The sequence below is a fragment of the Parasteatoda tepidariorum genome, chromosome 3 (genome assembly GCF_982258835.1).
Source record: "Parasteatoda tepidariorum strain Cologne lab strain chromosome 3, Ptep-v5.0, whole genome shotgun sequence".
NCBI classification, from domain to species: Eukaryota; Metazoa; Arthropoda; class Arachnida; order Araneae; family Theridiidae; genus Parasteatoda; species Parasteatoda tepidariorum.
Window position 1 is genome coordinate 75900056 of NC_141757.1, and position 22041 is coordinate 75922096.

At 28.6% G+C, this 22041-nt stretch overlaps 1 protein-coding gene across 3 annotated transcripts in view; it reads left to right on the forward strand.

The window, feature by feature from the left end:
- The window catches only part of LOC107448732 (calcium/calmodulin-dependent protein kinase kinase 2), a 154866-nt gene that overhangs the window by 16126 nt on the left and 116699 nt on the right, over nt 1–22041 (forward strand). The window contains exon 1 of one of the 3 annotated variants that reach the window (XM_043044982.3): nt 1020–1242. The exons of 1 other annotated variant lie outside the window; for it this stretch is intronic. The gene's annotated coding sequence lies outside the window, so the exon portion shown is untranslated. Of the gene's footprint in view, nt 1–1019; nt 1243–22041 lie in introns of those variants that run through there. One more of the 3 variants, XM_043044998.3, reaches the window with a different exon arrangement.

A 22041-nucleotide genomic window follows, 5' to 3' on the forward strand; every position in this document is an offset into this window, starting at 1 on the left:
CCTAAATTATCAAAAAAGTTTTTAAAAAACATAAAACTGTTCAAAATGTTGTTATATATTTTATTTGCTCCACTTTTCATTATTTTACTGTTTTTTTTTCCATTCAACTCTGGAAAAAATACAAAATCTCAAGTTTTTTCAATCTTTTGTTCAATTTACAGCCAATATTCTCACGAATAAATGTGCAAAATTTACATAAAATCGGCACATTAATTTTTGAAAAATCAAGTTGGCAATTGTTTTCCTAAGATGTATACGAAAATCAGTTCCGAATAGAAAAGTATTGCTCAAATGTTTTCGTATGCTTTCTAAAATAATTCTTTTGTGGCATTAAAATTTACAGAATTTTTTTTGCCTATCTAGAATCTGAAATCCTAATCCATTGAAAAAAAAAAGGGGCGTTCTTGAGTATTATTTCACAGCAATAGCTAATTAGCGTATTTAAATTCATATCATTTGAACAATTAAGATTGAATCTTAGTTCGTGAATATCTGTACATTAAATGAAAAGTTAGTCCATGTGATTTTCTTTTTTCTGTTATTTATTTATTTTTATTGTTAATCCTGTCATAAAGAAGTGGAAATTCTAAGTGGAATTTAGAAGTGAAATTGCTTATAAATTGCAGTCAAATTTTTAAGTTCTATTTATCTAGTATAAATCTTCTAGATAAGGAATATGATCCTTAGTTTATTCGGTGTATCTAAGAATGATAATAAGATAATTTTTAAATTATGATAAAAAAAAAGTTTGTTTCGTTTTTTTCTGCAACACAATTTGTGCCTTTTTTCATCTTTTTTTTCTTTCTTTTCCTTAGAGACATTTAAATGACTATACTAAAAAGTATTTAAAAAAAAAAACCAAAGTTTTATATTTTATTTGTGGCATGTATGGATTTCATTTTCCAAACTTATTAAACTTTACTACTCCTTTGCAATTGGCGACGTTATTTGGAGCGATAGGTCGCCAATTTCCACACAATTCCTTGATGGCGCTGAGAGAGAGGAAAAGAGATTGACCCGATTCAACTTTCTTATCAGAAGCTGTGCTCGCGTTTGTGAAGTCAGTCGTCACGTGACGCATGAGAGCGAGCGACTTGACAGTTGACGTTTGGATGGAAAAAGGAAACCGATCAAAACACAGTTTTCGTCATCACCGGTTTCCACGTTCGATTTTTTAATTCCAATTTTTTTTTATTTGATATGATTCTTATCTGATAAATGTAATGACAACTGAGTTTAATGGTGAGTCTTTTGTCAGTTTTTGTTATCATTGACTTATTTACATTTTATGTTATTTATTTGATGTTTACCACTTATTTTATGTTTAGCAGTATTGCATTGAGTTTTTATTTAATTCGATATTTCAAGTTACTTACAGATAGTTTCGCTTACTTATTGGTTTAAAGTTTTTACTAAACAGCAAAAACTATCATTGATCATGGTATTATTGCTAAAAAATATTTTCACTAATTTTAATCATCGACTCAAATAAAAATATTCTATTTGAGAACAAATTATTTTTGTAACAAAAAAAAATTAATTTAACGATTTTCTGATGATATAAAATTCTTATTAGCGCAGTTATAGGGACATTTGAAAACATAAAAATAAAATTATGTTCTGCCACTAAGTTGTCTGAAATTGGTACCTTAATAATCTGATTAGTAATAGGGATATTACTAATTTGTAGGATCCTAAGATTTTTGGAAATGATCACTCGTTTTTAAATATCCCACTCGCAATAACAAAATTTGTAAAAAGATCTATGAATATAGTAAGAATATTCGTGATTAAAATATTATATGGCATATTTATCCTATATTTTCTTGCAAATAGCTTGAAGAGCTGCTTTTTGATAATATGTAGTTAAAAGCTATTTGGTAGTATTTCAGAGTGCTGAAAAAATTAAAAAATATAGTAGCAGATGTTTTATAAAGTTATTGTAAATTTTATATTCTTTACTTTCACGGTAAATTTAGTAATCTCGTTGTTTAAGTGTTAAATGGATATTTAATTTACAATTATTTTCTTCGACCGTAATTAGTTAAAACATTTTGTTTCCTTGATCTTTTTATAACCAGTTCTTAAACTTTTCTGAAACGTGGTTATCCTAAATTGTTTCTAAATGATCCTACACGATTCTAACTTTGGACCTAAATGATGTGCTTTACTAAATTACGCATTAAAAATCTCTGGATGAGAACTGATTGCAAAAAAACTATTTCTAAAAACTATTAACAATCGCTTACTCAAAATACGATTATTTCCTTAACTTACTTAAAAGAGTAAAGTATATTGCGCAGCAGTTATAAGTCACGTTTCGGGCTTTTTATGCACCAAGACAAAATAGAAGAGTAGTTGATTTGTTTCTTTAGTGGGCAGTTCTTGGCAAAATAAGTCTGTTGATAAAAAAAATCTTCAACTTCATTATGGTTCGGATATGAATTTTAAAATTGAAATTAGCTGACCGGGATAGTCTGGTTAGCAGGGTGCTGGGCTCATGCTTGTGAGAATGGCAGTTCGAATCCCGTGTAGTAATTGGTGACTGGTGCACGTTAAATTTGTCTGGTCACCAAGTCCCCCATGTTCCGATAACAAATCAATACCACTGGGGATACTGAATTGGAGATTGATCGTTCTCTGATTCAGTCCAAAATTACGATCTATGTACGAGTGAATAGATGTAACAATGGGTCCACCCTATAAATGGTTGTGATGTATGGGTGTGGCAGAAGTCGAATTCTTGGCCAAAGATGGCGCAGCTGGAAGATAAGGACAATCGCACCCCTCTGCCTTAATTTACGACGACAACAATTGAAACTAGCTGAAACGAATAGTTAACAACTTTTATTCACAAGTTTGGCACCAATTTATTAGTTTCCGAGATTTTTCCTTCTTGTGGCTTATCATTATCTCGCAATAAAGTTTTCATATGTTTATTAAAACTCTTTTGAATATGTATGAGAAAAAATAATAAAAAATATCCAAGAGTTACAACCTAAAGCATTTAAATTTATAGTTTAAAATTACCTAAATTGTTAAAGTGAAATAGTACTTTAGTCGGTGGTATGTGCTTTCAGACATAAAAATAATTTTTAAAAAAAAGCATCTAAAATAACCTTTGATTTCTTCTCGGAATTTAATTGTATTAAGATAACTGGTTAAATAAGTAGCAAAGCTGATAATTTAAATCAACCTTAGAAATTACTAAAATTTAGTCACGTGTGAGCAGTACCGGTAACTTTAAGATATTTCTAGTTTGTAAGCATTTTCACTGGTTCGTGTCGCTATTATATATATGGATTAAGAAAAAGCTAAGTGAGTTTAAGTTGAAAATAACACTACAAAATAAGTGTAAAGATGAATGTGTAATGATGTCACATGATGAAATTTGCTATTCTGTGACCAAAATGCTGGCCTAAACATAAAACTGACAAATAAAAAACCGAAACTGTATACCACACTCTTTTCATCGATTGATGATTCGCGGGGCACACTTAGTTAATAGTGGTTTTGGACAAACGAATCACCTTGATTAATTTCTTGCCCTGATTTAAACTACGAAACTAGATGATTAAACCACAAAAGCTCTAAATAAACATAGTTTTTCCTAAATATTTTATAGATATTCCTTATAGAATATTAAGTTCTGTGTGAAAAAAAAATGAAATGCATGATGTTTGTTTATGCAAAAAATGTATGACATATAACGTTTACGATAATTACAAACATATGCAAGTTCTAATTAAATATATCCTCCCCGTGATTTAATAGAATATACTAAATCGCTTCGTTTGAAACTAATAGTTAGTGTGAAACTATGCTCAATTTTAGAGAGTCATGTTATTTAATGATGGAAAAAACCACTCTAATTTTCGTTTATTTCACCATGTATGCAAATTATAGGCTTCTAAATATTGAGCATAATTACGTAATTTATAAATGACTGGATAAAAATTTCGACCAAATGATGTAAATTTAGATTACCTGATAAGCGTTTGCGGAAATGCAATAGCGTTGACTGTATATAAATTAAGCGTTGTTACGGTAATTTATTGATAAGATAATATTGATTTTAATCTTTTTTTTTTTCATCGCCAGTAAAGTTTCTAATGAAGGCTATCTTATCAATAAGTTCAGGTGTGTGTGCTTTTAAAAATAATTCTGATAATCTATTGGCAAAGTGCGTTTTTATCGGAAAATGAGTTTGGTTTTTTAATGCACTTTAATGAAATTATATTAAAGATATGAATAAGATTCTTAATAAGGTTGGAAATTTCCTTAAACTTTAATGCTATATAATTTTTTGTTGTTCTTTTGTGTGATGACTTTTCGAAGAGATTGTTTTCCACGCAATAAAAAAAAAATATTCTTCTTCTTATTTCTCGATATAACATAAAAACATAATGGTCTAACAAAGTTTTCCATTGTTGTCGGCGCATTTTTATTGGCTGGAAAAATCACGTGTTAGGATCAGTTTCCCACATTGACTTCCATATTGTTTTGGTTGTCATCAGCCTAAAATTAACAAAACTCATAAAGTTTTTGTTTTCCTATAAATATTTTGTTATCCCTAATTTAAAGGTATTTACAAGTCATGCTATTACGCTTATGATTTTGATTTTTTTCTAAATTAAGAGCTTAAAACTAAAACAATTGTCCTTTTTTTTAAAAAAAAAATTATAACTTAATTCTACGCTATATTTTAAGACAAAGATATTTAAATTGGTGTTTAATCTCATCAACTGCTTTACAATTATTTTTTCGTGGATATTTCATTAATATACTATAATGAGATTCGTTAAATGATTTAAAACTTAACAATCAGCTTCAAGTACAATATGTCAAGAGTGCAAGAATTGTATTTAATCTATCCACCCCTTTGGTGAGCGGAAATATTAAATTACGGTTGCGAACTTCACCGAATTTGTTACAACAATTATACTTTTAATTTTAAACCTAATTTTAAAACATGATTACTTATAAAAATATTTTATGTTCACTAATAGATCTTAATAGAATCTTAAAAGGAATATTTGAACGTGGGAAGTGTTTGCACAAGCGCCAGCAAACAGAATTATTTTAAGTACATATATTTTAGAAAATAATTTCAATTCACATAGCACCCCAGTGGCATTCTCTTATTTGACGGCACGGTGCATCTGGGGCCCCGAGATGGATATGAACATTCTTGCCTTACTCTCTTGCGATGGGTAATCGTAAGGACATGGTCCCCAGTAGAGCATAAACGTCAAGCATTATTGGCTGCTTTCAGTAAGCGGCAGGGTGACAATTTTGATCAGCCTGCGTAGGGACCAAGGGTGCATAGTATCGATCATCATTAAACTATTCTACCGTAAGGTGCTCGACTTCGCACGCTGGTCGTCTGGCTAAAGAAAAGGAGCCATCTCCTCTGCAGAGGATCAAAATTGCGATGGCATGCTTTCGGATCATCCTCAGGGATGTTTCCCAGACCGTCGCCAATAGCCCATTGTGCAGCTCTAGTGCTGCGTAAATAAAGTACCTAGCTACTTATCTCTCTTGCGTTTTGAGTTTCCAACTTTCACTGCATGTTCGACAACAATGCAAATGTTTTATTTTCTTACGCTGCCCGCCAAGAAAGTTTTTCTTAGTGCCACGCGATCTAACATGTGATATCTCATACGTGTTTTGGACCCCAAACTTATGGTTACTAGCTTTCCACATTGAAATCCCCACGTACTGGAAAATCTTCGGGGATTTTATCTTTGAAGGAATTTATCCCAGTCACGTGGCGATTTGAATGTAGAAAACTAGTACAGTTATTTGTCAGTTGCAAAAACACGTGCGAGATGTCACGTGCCTTATAGCGAGGCACTAAGAAACTTTTTCTTGCGGGCAACCTTAATTTTAGAAATTGCCATTACTCTAAGAAAGTTTCATGAAATCTGTTCGCTATTGGCGACCATTAACTTTAACAGACAATATTTTTAGCTAGGCTGACCGACCAGTGTAAGGGTCAGTGTACTGGCTTTGCATCAGAAAGGTTCTGGGTTCGAATCCCGTGCAAGGCATGGATGTTCTTTCCTTCTTTGTGCTGTCTGTCCTTACTGTGGCAGCAACGTTGGTCCACCTAATATGGTGTCCTTGGAAGAATGGGCAACAAATCTGCCCTTCAAATGCCTGTATGACGAAAGCTCATTTTCCAGGTGGGCATTGGAAAAAATATATATATTTAGTTATTTTTTTTACAATTTTAATATTTAAATAAAGAAAAGGAATAGAGGTCGAACATATTTTTTCCCTGCTCTCGCCTGTGTTTTCGGCAATCATCGTAGAAATAGTGATATTTTATTCCTATTTCACATTTACCACGAATTCAATTTCTGACCACACATTTTCTAACAATAACTTCTTAAAAAAATGGAATTTTAAAAATTAAGCAGAAATCTGTAGCGCAACAGAAGAATAGCGATCGGAAAACTACATGTATTTACAACTATGTGAAACCGAGGGAACGTCGTCGTGAATTGAAAAGCGTGTTTCGAACCTAAATGGGTGACTCCAAATGTATGCGCCGAATAATATTATACTAAAACATCGGGATTTAAAAAATAATATTGAAATCTATTGGTATAACAAACAAAGAGGGATTAAAAATCCACTTCAAGTTAAGACTGAATCAGCATGAGTCAAAAAATCACGCGATTCGAAATTCTCCCACCGTAATATTATCATATTAAAAATAACGGATTTTAAAAACCATGTGAAAGTTCGTGGCAATAACTAAGATTGACGATGGAATTGGAGAGAAATTGAGCTCATCAAAGGTGATTACTCAAATGCGCAATACAAAGGTTTTGTGTCGCAATAATTTCGTATTAAAAAATGAGAAAAAAAAGAGCATTAGATACATTTTAGTAAAGCAAAATAATTATGAAATAAACTTGAAAATATGGAAAAGAAAAAAAGAATGGAAGGGAGAAGTGCGAATATTTCAACTTGCTACCAGAAAGGTTTTTGCCTACAACCAACATGTTTCGAATACTCGTTGCTCTGATACCAAGCATTTTGAATAATTAACTTAAAACAAAAACGAATCGGTCTAAACTCAATTTTAAGAAAACTGATTTGAATATGGAAACTATTAGCTAGCGACTGTTTTGTTACAGTATGCAGATTCATAAAGGTTACAGCTAAAACTCGAAAACCCTTACTATGCACAATACCTAACTAATTTGCAGATTAAATAGAGTGATCCGTTAAAGTTTTGCTCTATTTTTCTGGGTAATGATTTTCAGATAACGAAATATAAGAAAAAACTTTATGATTGATTCAATTAACTAATGTGTTGATTATTTGCCTGTCAAAACTTGATTTTTTTTCAGATGGCGAAAAACGGAAAATAACATTATGTTAATTTAAACGTACAAAAATGCAAGAAGGTGTAATGAGCTGGTCATCTAGGTAGTCTGCATAGAAAATTTGATAAATAAAACAACTTTTTTTCTCGTTAACAGATCAGCTTAGTTAATTCGCTTATTTGCTAAATAATCTCACACGTTAACAGTAAAATATATATATATATATATATATATATATATATATATATATATATAAAGTTAAATTCAGTGCCTTTTATACTATTATTGCGCAATTCCAAAATCAATATTTTGAAAAAAACTAAGATATTAAAAATTGTAATGTCAATATATTGAAAGTGATTACTTAAGCGTAAAGTCTAGTCAAAGTATTCATGAAATTTAAAATTACGAACTAGAGTGATTCATTAAACTTTAAAAATATTATTAATTGACATTAAATGGTTTTTATATTTAAAAACTTATCCTTCATTTAATGCCGTATGTATAAATGAGGATGTACTGTATAAATGTGAAAGAAAAAGATGGAATATTTTATGTTGTGTGCTTTTTTTTAAACTTAATATTACGCTATTTTTAATGTATTTTGTAATGTGTTTTTTATGTATTTAGTTTTAGGTTAATGTGCATTTTTAATAATGAGTGCTCGTTTCTATATGAAGAATTTATAAAGCTATTAGGTACTTAATATATCGGTTAGTATTGTCACTGAAAATTATATTTCAATCAATTTCAGCTATGAAATTTCTATTTTTAAGATATTATTTTGCGTTTCACATAGAAATTTAACATAAAATAAAAAGTATATAATTAAAACACATTGGAACACTTATGTAAGTTTCTGCTCTGTAAATTGCGCAAAAAGCAGATTGAATTATTTGTAATATAGTCACTGCTTCAGTTATTTTCTAGAGTGCACTGTTCATCAAAAATAATTTAACAAAAATACAATTGTTCTGAGTTCAAACTATTATGAATAATTTTTGATCTGATGATCAGATTCTAACTTACTATCTTAATTGTACTATCTTAATCAGTCTTTATGCTTAATGGGAGTTATCTCAACTATGCTAATTAACGGATGATATTTTTAGTTACGAAATCAAACACGAAGACGTACTTTCTCGGAATAAGCATACCTTTTTTTTGACGGTATCGGATGCTTAACCAGCAAAATATGGACCTATTTGTTTGGTCAGGAGAGCGATCGAAAGTTCAGACCGCTTAATGTTAGTTTTACTTTTTGAGAATTTTTAAGCGAATCAAAAAAAAATTTTTTACACAATTACGAAATTTGTTTATCTAAAGTTAATTCCGCGCAATAAATCATTTTTGATAATTATTTATTATTTTTCTTAAAATATTTTATTTAATAATGGCCGCTTCGAATTGCAAGGTATAAAATTTTTTACTTTTTTTAAAAAAATAAAATTTTAAAGGACAAATTACAAAATTTGAATTCAAAATTAGAGTTGACAAATTACAAAATTAGTAATTGGTAGAACATTTCTTAAAAAATTTTAAAAATTCGCATTTAAAAATTTGATTTCTCGTGAACTATTTGACCAATTTCTTTCGCAGTTTAAAATTATACATATAAAATTATAATCGCCCAATTGTTCTGATACGCCCAATAGTGTCGTAATACTGTATTTCGAATTATCACCCAAACACGCTTACTAATAAGTTTAATATTGTTATTGACAACAATAAAGGCGAAATTGCTCAAATTAAAACCTAATATTTTTGAATGGGTTATTGGAAGAGTTATAAGCGTTCAAATATTTAAAAACCTGTTGTTTTCTTTTTGGAATAAATATCATTTCGGTTAGATTTCACCTAACTACGATTTAATCGGAGTTTATTCATATATTTTTCTTAAATTGTATTCGTTTTCTACAAACAATATCCTCGTACTTTGACAGAGATTGCTTTCTTCCAACTTCTATTTTATACAAATTTGCTTTTCCTATTTATTTAAAGCAATAATATTTGAAGTATTTTGTTTTCCTGTTTTATTCCCAGTCTCTTTTTAAGAAAAATACAGTTAGACTTTTAGGTTTCCAGTTCAAATATAAATGCATTTCAACTGACATACACACATTTTTGTCTTTCTAAAATAATAGCTCCACGTTTCTGTTGTTTAAATGCAAATATGGCAGTTCGAAAAATTACAAGATTCTTGTCTGTGAGTATGATTTGGAATACAATCATTCTTTTGTTTGCATGCCATTCCTTTTATTGAGTCCGTAGACTACGACGTTTTTCAATGTTTAAGTCAATTTTGGTTGGAAAAAAATGATGGGTTTAAAATTTAAATAAGGTGTTTCATAAAGCTAAGTAAAATCGATAGAAAAAACCAAGAAATATATTTACATAAAAAAATCTTTTTGATCTGCAAACGATTTTATCGTTGAACTCACTTTTTCAAACAAGTACTTGTTATTATTTTTTGAAACTGTCTTAAAGGATCTTTCACTGATGAAATAATGTCAGAATATGTCGTAAATATTCTGCTATAAAGCTTTTTCTTCCACTTTGAAAACAGCCACAAAGTAGTCTAGTTCGAGAACTGGGATGCAAGGGGAATGTGGCATTATTCTAATGCAGAATTTTCTAAGATATTGATGAATCGCATAACACATTTCGTTTTTAACTCGGAATCACTCACTTCCATCTCTGTAGGGCAGTGTTTCCCAAACTTATGAGTTTTGTGTACCCTTTCTAAATTTTTCGTAACGCTGTGTACCACTCATAAAAAAATGAATGCATTTTTTACTGTAAAAAATTGCGCAAAAGTTAACAATCACAACTGGCTATTGACACCGCTAATTATTAACTGTTAACTCTGCAAAAAATAGCCAATAGAAAAATACGTAATCGTAAATTTTCATGGCTAGCTTTGTTTTTAAATAAAATTTTTTGAAATTTTCGTTTGTTGCAAGATATTTCGCATAAGAACGCGTACCCCCTCTAAACTGTTCCCGTACCCCAGGGGGTACGCGTACCACACTTTGGGAAACACTGCTGTAGGGCAAATAATGACAGTTATTTCTTAAACTTGCACAAAACAAGACAAATAAAACCGTCTGCTTCGTTTAAAATATTAATGAGCATAGAGTAAACAATTTGAGAAAATCGTCTGCACTGCAATATTTTAGTTTTGTGGTGTTGCCACTAAGTAAAAAATGACTTTCATTTTTTGGGGAATGTCATTTATAATTTAGTTAAACAACGATGCATTTTGTTTGTAAAATGGCTACACTATGAATTAGCATGGAAATTATCTAACACATACGTTTATTATATTAGAGTTATTTTTATATATCTTTCATATATATTTTGTATTTATCTAGACCTTGGTGTTTTTAATTATGAATTGCAAAAATCTCACATTTCAGACATGATTTTGTTATGAAATATTTTTTTTCTAAAATTTATATTATAATAATGTAATGATGTTGAGCTAGTCTCATGATGCATGCAATTATTAATTTATAATACTGCCTGTTAGTTATGGAAAAAATAAAACAAAATAAATAGTTTAGTAAAAGTATTTTTTTTTTTAAATTTTAAATAATGAAGTAGTTAAAGCTTTTAATTAACACGAACATAGCTTCGGGAAGTATTTTCTACCTTTACTTAGTCGCTATTTTTCAGCTAATACGAAATTAATAAATCGACATAATGTTTCATAAATTTTATAATAACTGATAGATTATTAAAGATGCTTTTTGTACTTATATTAGAAGCAGTTGCATGAGTGGATAAGGGGATTAGATCCTCCTTTAAATAGAATTGCAAAATATGATCTCTGAAAGAGGGTGGATTAAACTTTATTAAATCAAAAAGAAATATTGGGTTAATAAATATTCGTAAACATTTAAATCCATATTTTAATATAATTTTTATGTAAAAGAATGCGAAATCTATGCTTTTGTAAAAATTTATCATCCTCAACAAATATATTTATATAAATTTTCGTCAGTGATAAAAAAATTTTAACAATTTTATTAATTAATTTATTTGAAATCATAATATTTTAATTGTAATGATCTAAATATATTGCTGATGCCAAATAATTACCTAACAAAAAAATGCTATTTTCCTAATAAAGATACATTAGTGATCTAGATACAGATTTAAAGTTTTAGTGCATTTCATACGCCCTCTTTGAATGGATGCCAGCAGTCTTAGACCCTCTTCCTCCACGCTGTCAAAGGTTAAACAAGTTAGTGTTGTTGTTAACCATTTTTGCTGATGCGTGATTTTTGAATTTAGAAGATCTCTGTCTATTAGCAATTTTGCTCAATTAAACTTTCAATGAATTTTTTTCTTCATACGGTTGTTTGCGAACAAAATACATAAACAATAAACAAAGGTTGAATGTGTTGCTAAACATCATTAGTCAAGTTATTCCTCTACGAACTGTCTATTTACCTGAAATTATTAATAATTCTCCTATTCCTTAATATGCTGAATGCTGGGAAAATATGCTGGGAAAAGTGAATTTAACGCTGAAAATATGTTTCTATAACTTCGTATGTTAATGTAATTTTAGTCCAGAATGCATTGTGTATTAATCTTTTGCGAACTAAATAACGAGACATGAATTGTACAAAGATCTAATTTACTCTATTTTGTCCTCAGGATGTGTGGTTTAATTTAAACGCGCATTTGCCTAAAGTAAATTTCGGATACAGAGCTCTGTTTAATAAATATTCAAACACTGTTGTCTGCTTCAATTATAATACTCAATTATTCATCCTAATGAGGCCAATTCAACAATTAGGAATATAAAAATTGTTGTGATCATTTTTTCGCATTCGAAACTTAATGCCTGTTGCTTAAAACTTACAATAGAAGAATGTACTTCTAGAAAAAAAAGATAATGATATTGTATTTTGAAGACATTTATTTGAATTATCGAATTAACCTCCTTAATTTTATTAACTCGATTTAAATATTCTAATTATAGAGTTTACTCTTAGTGTTATTACTTTATATTTAAGAATTGAAGGAAAAAATCAGGCACAAAAGCATTTTTTCCGTGCATAAACATATAGTTTTTTACAATATAAATAAATTTTTGACGATCAAAATATGAGAGGAAGCTACAATCCGAAAATATGGTTCCTATAAATTAATAAGGGCAGTTTAGCCTTCTTAACCTTCCAAGCGTTGAGCAGCTGGGTAAAATTGTACAAAAATTTAAAAAACGTAAGGTATATGCAATGTCTCGTTAAAAATGGATAGATTGTTAGAACTAATCTAAACAAACAAAAACTTATTTGGGCATAGGTGACCTAGATAGGAATCCCAGCTGTGGCTGGTCAATACGAATTCCACACTCGGCTCGCACCGATCACAGTGCTGGCATAAAATATCCTCAGTGGTAGACGGATCAGGGGTTCGAGCCCTCTTGTCGTCAGGCTAATCATGGGAGATTTTCGTTTTTTACGTCTGCATGCAACGTAAATGCGGGTTAGTTCCATCAAAAAGTCCTCTCCTTCGATTGGGTTCAAAATTTTAAGGCTACGGAGTTGAACATTGATAGTCGGTTGTTCAACGACGGTTATAAAATAAAATAAAGTCTTACTAATTTTTCTAGATCAGATTTAAAAAATGCAGTATGTTATGTAGTGAATATGATCTGAGTAACCACTGGCAACGAAATATGAATTCTGAAAAAGGCTAAAATATCTTTTATCTATAAAACGCTTTATATTTACTAAAATTAAAAATTCTCTATGTTTTGATTGGCTACCGTAAAAAATTAACTCAACATTTCCCTTCTTGTTGGCCTACTACATGAAGTACTACATGAACTACATGATCACTATGGTCAGTGCAAGCCGGGGGCGGAGTTCGTACCAGTCAGAAGCCACTGGGATTCGAACCTGGTGTACTTTACATTGGGAGACAAACACTCTATCCTCTTTAAAAAAAGAGAGAGAGATTATAAAACACTGCCTCAAAGTTTTAAACACTCTGTAATCAACGCAATCTCTAAAATTGGAGGTAATTAATTATTTTACTATTAATAATTTTTTAAGTATAAAACAATTTTTTAAATATTAAAGTGTGAGATATACATTGTTGTCGTAGTAAAATATCTAGAGATAAAATTTCATCATTAATTCCAAAATTCGATCAAAATTTCGCTTAAATAAATTATGCAATCAGCGAAAAAATTATTTTTAAAAGTTAGAGTAAAAATAGTTTTATCAGTGAAAGTACATTATGTCTTGGTGATAAAAACAACACAATTTTAAAATTAATTTTGTCTTAGAATTTTAATTATTATTAGTTTTAAATATTTCATTAAAAAACAATTTATGCTTATTGTTATAATTAATACAGACGTCGCTTAAATTAAAAATACAAACCTAAACTTGAAATGATTTTTTTAAGCATCTTCCGATTAATAACAAGAATAAAATAGAAATATTTCCACATTTGTAATCTTTTGCAACGCATTAATCACCTTTAATGTTTGTTGCTAGCACAACAGCACTCTTAATCAATAACTGAAAGAATCGTGCTACAGTTTATTACGCAATCGTTTCACGCCTGAATAAATCGTTTAGTTGTAAACAATGCTTTATTGTTCATTTTATTTTATGTCTTCTTTTTTACCAATACCGAATATTTTTTATTAATTATATGTTCTGTTAAATGGAGGATACGTGTTTACTGTTAAAAAGGAAAGTCTTATTGATTTTAGTCTGAGACTAACAAATTAATTTTCTTAAAATATTATTGAATAGTTGGTTTTATTGTTCTGTATTGGTTTTATGTATGACATAAATGAATGAAAAAATGTAAAATATTGAAGCACTTAATGAAAAATTTAACTTTATTTACTTATTTAACTGCTTAAAAAACACGAAAATTGTTTTAATACTGTCCTTAGATGCGAATAAAATCACAATACTTCAAACTAAGGTTAAATTATATATAAATAAAAAAACATATTTCAAGCTATAGCTTGCACCGACCACGGTACTGACGCAAGATATCCTCAATGTTGGACAGATCATGGGTTAGAGCCCCCTTGCTGTGAAGCTAACCGTGGAAGATTTTCGTAGTTTTCTTCTCCTGGTAACGCAAATTTGGGTTGCTTTCATCAAATAGTCTTCTACGAATGCAAATTTCTCATAATACGAGATACAGGAGTTCCCTTGTCTTCTGGATTGGGTTCAAAATTAAAGACTGCGGAGTTGAACATTGCATAGTCGAAAATTGGGTCAGCTGTTCAACGACGATTAAATAATAAAAAAGCTATAAAGTCGTGACCATTGATTATTTTAATGAGCTTTCTATTTTTAAAGTTTTACAAGCCTTAACTAAATCCAAAACATTTTAGAAGTTTTTTCTTAAATTTTAAAATAAATTGTTAAAGCTTTTACAAGTTATAGAAAGAAATATTTGTTACCTAAAAAGCGCTTCGTCTCTTAAATCTAAATAACTGCAAATAAGTGAAAATTTGAAAAAAAAAATTGTTTGAAAGTAAGCCGTGCTTCAAAAATTTTACCTGATAAAAACATCAGTGTTTCATGATGTATTTCCTAAACACAAATTATTAGAATGCTGAATATAATACGTTTAACTTACTTTGAACTAAAGTAATACAAAATAATGAAAAACATTTGAAAAATATGTTTAATCGAAATTTTGTTTCAAAGTGTATAAAGTATTTTTTTTTTTTTCGTTTTAAAGTATTTTCGAATAAAATAAAGCGCACTAAGTTATTCCTTTGAACTGAAATTGTTGTACATCAATATTCGAAAAAATCAGCAAAACTTAATAAGCTTATTTTATAGTATTTCTGATAGTAAAATTATACGCCAAGTTTTCCTACATTTTTCACAATTGGTGATAAAAGTCTTGGAGATAAGATAGTAAAAAAAGTATCTTAGATGTCGTGAATTTCTTCAATAGCTCTTTTCGCCTTTTTCAACTTAAATTGAATTTAAATAAGAACTAAAATTCTTTTTACGTTCGCAATTTTTTTTCGTATTGTATGCTGATTGAGTTTTTAGAGAAACTAAAATATATTCGCACTTTCTTTTCTTGAAAAGAATTCAAGCATTTGTGAAGCAAATCGACATTCCACCACTGATTTAGTTTCTTTTAAAGCCTTTCAAAGGGACATAATTTTTTTCCTTATACAAAAATTTCTAGATACTTATCCGTGAGAATTTTTTACGAATTCACTGTACGTTATTCTGACTTTTTTTAAACATAAATTTATCTCATCCGTAAAGTTTTAGCGGATTGCCAAAAATTCAACTTCATTTGGGATTTATTTTATTTATCTTTAATCCCCTAAAGTTTGAGGAAATGTTTTTTTTTAAACATAATATTTCGAAGACTAGAATCTTGAGAACCAAAATAGTTTTTCCAAACTTCCTAGGGTTAAACTAATTTTAGTTGCAAGTTGTTGTTTGTACTGTTAATAAAATACTTTTTGTTTTTTTTAAATTTTTAAAACCGACTTTTTGAAAAATTCAAATAAAAGTGCTAGTCCATAGATTGATTTTTGTACATTTACGTATTTACAACTTTTTAAATAAGCTCTGTGATTTCAGTTAAACATCTTTATAAGGATAATATAGCAACTAATACAATTCAAAATTAAGATGATCGAAAAAGCTAGAGTCAACCGAAAGTGTCAAAAATAAAACTATAAGAAAATGTTTAGAATTTTTAAAACAACCTTTTTATTATACAGGATTAATCTGTGCAAGACGGCAAAACTTTACTGGTTGACAGAACACATCTACACGTGTAATATTCGTCATCGAATGCAAGATCGGAACACAAGCAATGAGAAGTTGAAAGGCAGTTTTACGATGTCACATTTAAAGAATTAACACAAGAATGGGAAGAGATGATGCAGAAAACTTTTATTTCCGAGAATATGATTGATGCTTCAAAGAAATTGCTCGAAAGACAAAGATATAGTTGATGTACAAGGAATTCCTGGAAGAGATACTCAAAGAAATTGCTTAAAAGATTTTCCGCGCGCTGCAATGCAGGTTTCATACCTGCGGCATAGGGAGTGACGTAAGGAATTTCTTCGAGTATCTCTTTGTAGAGTCCCTGAATTAGACAGGCCGACTTATCATTTATTTTTGGAGCAAAGAGCTAACATAATCACATAACATAACTAATACTAACATAACGTTAACTTGCGAACTTGTTTGCTCTAATATTGCTTGATAGGTCAGCTCTGATTGTATAGGAGCCTTATCTCTTTGTATATCAATTTCATCTTTTTCTTTTGATCAATTCCTTGTACATATCAATGATATTCATGTAAATGACAAGTTTTCGGCAGCATCTTTTCTCATTCTTGTTGGAATTCCTTAAATGTGACAGCAACTTCTCAGTGCTTGTGTTCCGATCATATGCATTCTATGACGAATATTACACGTGTAGTCTAGTTCTGTCAACCAGTAAAGTTCTTGTAGTTTTGTTCAGACTCACCCTATATTTTAATTTACCATGTTTAAAATGATGTTAGTCTTATTCGTGGTTTAATTTCTGCAATAGTTTAACGAACATCACACATGATACAAAATACTAGAATTCTTTTATTCCAAAAAAAGTTTGCAATTTCTCAGCAATTTCCTTAGTTTTTGATGTGGCTGACATTAGTTTAATTGTCGTTCCTTATCAGTGCCATGATGATAAGTCTGCGTTTTACAAATATTTAGTCAGGAACATGCACGCAGATACACGAGAAATTATAGAATCTATTTAATGGTTTATATTGAGACATCTTCTGTCAGTTATTGCAATTACCATCCATAATTCCATATCTAAGAGTTGAACACTTAGGCTCCTACTAGTCTTGTGCTTCATACATAGGATTACTTAGAGCATACATAGGATTACTTAGGATACATAGGATTACTTAGAGCCTGAATTCGCTCAATATATACGTTGGATAAAGGCCAAATTTGGGTCTTTGATGTCTAAACAAGGAAGTAAATTAAAGGCTTCTCTATCACTAATTTGTGCTAATTCAATAATAAAACTAAAGCTTCATGATGACTAAAACGAAAATTAAAAGAAGAAAATTAAAATATTAAGCTAAATAAAAATTCAACCTGTAGTGTTAGCCTCACAAAGCAAATCACCGAACAAAAGAAGCAGAACGCTGAAATTTTTGTGCCTTATAAATTGCATTTTTTTTATACTGAATAACGGAACTCATCTCTAGTGCTTTTTCAATTCAATTTTCTAAGAAATTTTCACAAAAAAATCTTACTTTTTTCCTGATTGCTAAAATAATTTTCAAAATATTTATTAACAACTCTTCATTAAATAGGGGTCATGCTCTTTATAACAGAGTTTTATTTGTGCTTTTTAACATTAAACCAAAGAATATTTAAAAAAATTTCCTAGCTAAGCCCAGAATCTCGTTAAATCAGAATTCGAAATAAGAGTTCATTTGTATATGTCAAGCATTTTAAATTGGAAAAGTACCCGTCTCTTAACCTGGCTATTTAATAATAAGTGCTTATCATAAGGTAACTTAAAATTTCATAAGTTGAATAAAATGTCTGGGCCGTTGAATAAAAAAGAAATATTTTTTTCTCAATAACTTCTTCGTTAAGTTTTAAAATTTGATTATCACAATTACGACTTTATTACAAAGTATTAAAACTGATCTTATTGTCGTCCTGTAAGATTGAATAATTCTTGTCTCATCTTATTTAATACTTAATATGAAACTGAATATGGGGCTCAGTTAAATTTTTCATTTAATTTATTTAACGGGTTATATATGAATGAAAAAACATAAATTCTTCGGTATAAAAAATACTAACGGTTGAGTGAAGTAATTAAATAAATCTATGAATAATTCTACAAAACATTACCCTTTGATGTTGTTACCTTCGCTGCAGATTTTTAATGCCTAATAGGATATTTTTGTGTCTGATGCTGTGTTGTTCTATTGTTGCTTTATTTTTTTAATTTTTGTTTTATGTCAAGCATAGTTTCTAGTACATTTAATGTGGTATAAATACTTGCGCTTCATAGAGATTCTTGGGTGGGAATTTCACAAAATCGGCTGTTTAGCTTGGTGGTGACATAGCTAAACTATTCAATCATTTGATTGTTTCATCTTATTTTGATAAAAAAAAAATTATAAAAGAATGGTTAATACATATTTTGATAATAAAAGAAATCATTGTGTTTGTATACCATCACTGCAATGATTATTTTCTTACAATGAATTGCTGTTTTGTTTAATTTTATTTAAATTTAGAAGCATAATTAATTAATAACTAAAAAGTATAATTATATCTATAATAATCCCTCTTACTATTAAAATTTGATTCCAATATACACTAATTTATTATTTGTTATAAATATTTATTCATAGTTTGTAAATAATTGTTGAAAATTCATAGTTATACATATTTATTCCTAGTTTTATAAAATTAGCAACAAAATAGACAAATTCTGATTTTAAAATTTAGCAATTTCCTATGTTATATTTTGCATAATTCTATAGTGCTCCTATGATGAATAAGTAAATCTTTTGTTGAGATTGACATACTATTTAACCAGATCTGGCTTTAGTTCACTAAAGCGTTTTTTTTTAATTTATTGCTGTTCAATGCAAATGATTTATATGTAGCTTTTACATTACATTTTACTATGTATTTTTCGTACTTTAAGTATAATATATTTTTCGGAATAAACGATCGTTTAGGTTGTAAACTAATTTTTAAGCTCATAGTTTTACACTCGTAGTTTTGCTCAGTATTTAAAATTAAACTTAAATGTGAATTTTCAATTAAATGTGAATTTTCTTTATATTCCTTAATGATAATTTTTAATTGATCCCTCTTTCAACTGAATAAATAAAATAATAAAGCAAGTACTCATAAATTAAGCGTTTGGATATATTATTTATTTATTCTGCTTTCTTTAAAGTGAAGTGCTAAATAAAAATAATTTTCTCTAGCTTTAACATTATGTGTAGAATTTTCAGAAAGAGAGAAATGCGTGGTAATAGGTACTTTGATTACTTAATCCCTTATACTATGTTATTAAATCTTTTCAATATTTTCAGTTAAATTTATTGAATGAAAGATCTTGTAAGTACAAATTAAAGTACAAGTAGAGATTAGAAATTGTAAAGATATTGTATACATTTAATACCTAAGAATGATGGTGTATGTAATTTTGATAATATAACTATTAGATTTAGAACATTCACTATTTTAGTATTCATAAATATTTATTCGAATAATTTTGCTGTTTATATAACGATTAACATTTTTGTTACTTAAAATAAATATTTTAAAGTGCATGAAACAATCTTGATATTTTTTTAAAACTAATTTTATAAGTTTTTAACTCTATTAATTTTATGAATTTTTAGCCTTTGATGCACAATTTTTATTAAACGTATTTTTTTAATACTTTTTTCATCATTTTGTATTAAGTTAGGTTAATATATAGAGTTTTAATAGTTTATGGTCATGGAATTCAGCATGAAAACACCGGTCTCTTTTTCTGTGCTAAAGGCAGATTCTTACTAAATAAGCGGCTTACTTCAAACCAATATTTTTTTCTAATTTGCAGTTATTTAGATATAACAGAAACCATTAGTTATTCATAATTTAAATTTCTTTAATTTTCAAAATCAGTAATTGATAAATCTTTGAATGCGAACAGAAAAAAATTAAACTACTTTTTTCAATTTTTATTTTAGTACAAATACTCCGATAATCTAAAAAATATTTTTAGTAACTATCAGACTCTTTTTTTATAATTAAAAACACCAAAATATATTTTTGCTTGCAATTAGAGAGTCAAAACAAAATATATAAAAGGGACGTCTGCGCTAAAGCGGTATGCGTTAATGGAAATTGTGATCATTTCCGACAAAACAATAATTATATTCAATTTCATGTATAAAACGAAATTCAAGTAGGTCGCTTTAGTATTCTTTTAATTTTGGCATATGATTTGCATATTCAAGGTTTGAAAATTCCAAGATAAGAATTGTAAAAATTCCTTGTCAAGGGACGAATCTTGTTATTTTTTGTTATATAAGTACTACCATTTCGAAGGAAAAGCAAGCAATTCCTTTAAATAATTTATTTACCATTTCAATAGAATCTAAGTATTTGTTAGGATCAAAATATATTTGAAATGTTAATTAATGGCAACATGTAATTGGGAATAAACAATGATTAATATGAGTTCCTCAACAACTGGGAACTCTGGATTTTAATCCTTTTTTCTGATCTCATCCCTTTTCTCTTTAATTATTATTATTATTTTTTGTTATAATCCTATTTTAATTTCCCTCGTTACCTTGATTGCACTATAACGTTTGAATTTAGCACAGTAAAGCTATACCTGGTTCTTAAATTTATTTTTCAATCAAATTCAAACTTAAAATTAAGTCTTAGTTAATTTTTTTTAGAAAAACCGTTATTTAAGTTAAGTTTCACATAAAAAAAATTATCCTTATACATTTCTGTTAGTTATTAATTTTGATAACGTACTGTTCTTAAAAGGAAGAGAGATTCAAATTTATTTTTATTGTTATGGAAACTGACTAAACAACGTTGAATAAGTATTTTTGTTCTACGATAGGGATAATTTATTCGGAAAGAAAACGAAATTTAAATGAATTTATATGTATTGTGTTATGGAATTATTATTCTTTCTTAAAGTATGTTTTTATATAATTTTATTATTAATTATTTTAACTTACTAAATAATTTCAAGCAAAAAGGCTCATTTAAGATACAGAATATTTTTTTTAATAAGACCTTATAAATTCATAGACTTTATTAAATTTGGAATTGCTACATTTTCGGATTTATTTCTTTTACAAATTCATTTCAAGTTCTCTGTAACACTGAAAAGTTATTGAATCATACATTATGCATAAAGGAAGAATATGCTCTTATTTTAATGCATTCCATATTATTTATTATTTGATTTGCATCTTATTTCAAGTTGTTCTCATATAATCTATTTGTTATACTTTCTTAAAATTGTTTGTTTTGGTTTAGTTTTTGCTAGTTATTTATGTGGAAGTTTTTTTCCCTATATTTTTAAATTCATTTTCAAAGACTAAAACCCTCTATTTTCTGATAGCAATGAGCCTTTTTATTAATAAATAAAATAAAAGTAGAAGATAAAAGATTTTGCCTTTTTTTTTCTAATACAAACTTTCCTACTTTAAGAATCTAGTATAAATAGCTCTAACATGTGCCTCTAGCTTAAGTGTGTAGCTATTATTTTTATGTTCATAAGTTTATTTAATGTTATGTATGCTTCTTTTCTTGTTGTTAGAAAAATGTAAAATTCAAATTATATTACTTTTACTATAAAACCAGCATTTTATTTTTAAAATACGAAAAGCATGTTTGGTTTTAAAAGAAATTCAGTAAAAGAAGTTTATATCTCTTTTATTCATCGAATGTTTTTCAAACATATCTTAGGTTTAAACCTTAAATAAGTATAACACACACTAATTACACCAGAGTATATAATTACTGATTTAGATGCTATTTCATTCAATTAACTTCGAGGAAATTTATGTAATTATTTAAGCATTTGTTGCAACTCCAGTATCTCAATGCAATGATTTTGAAAAAAACTGCTGTTTGGACCAATTGTGCTTCTC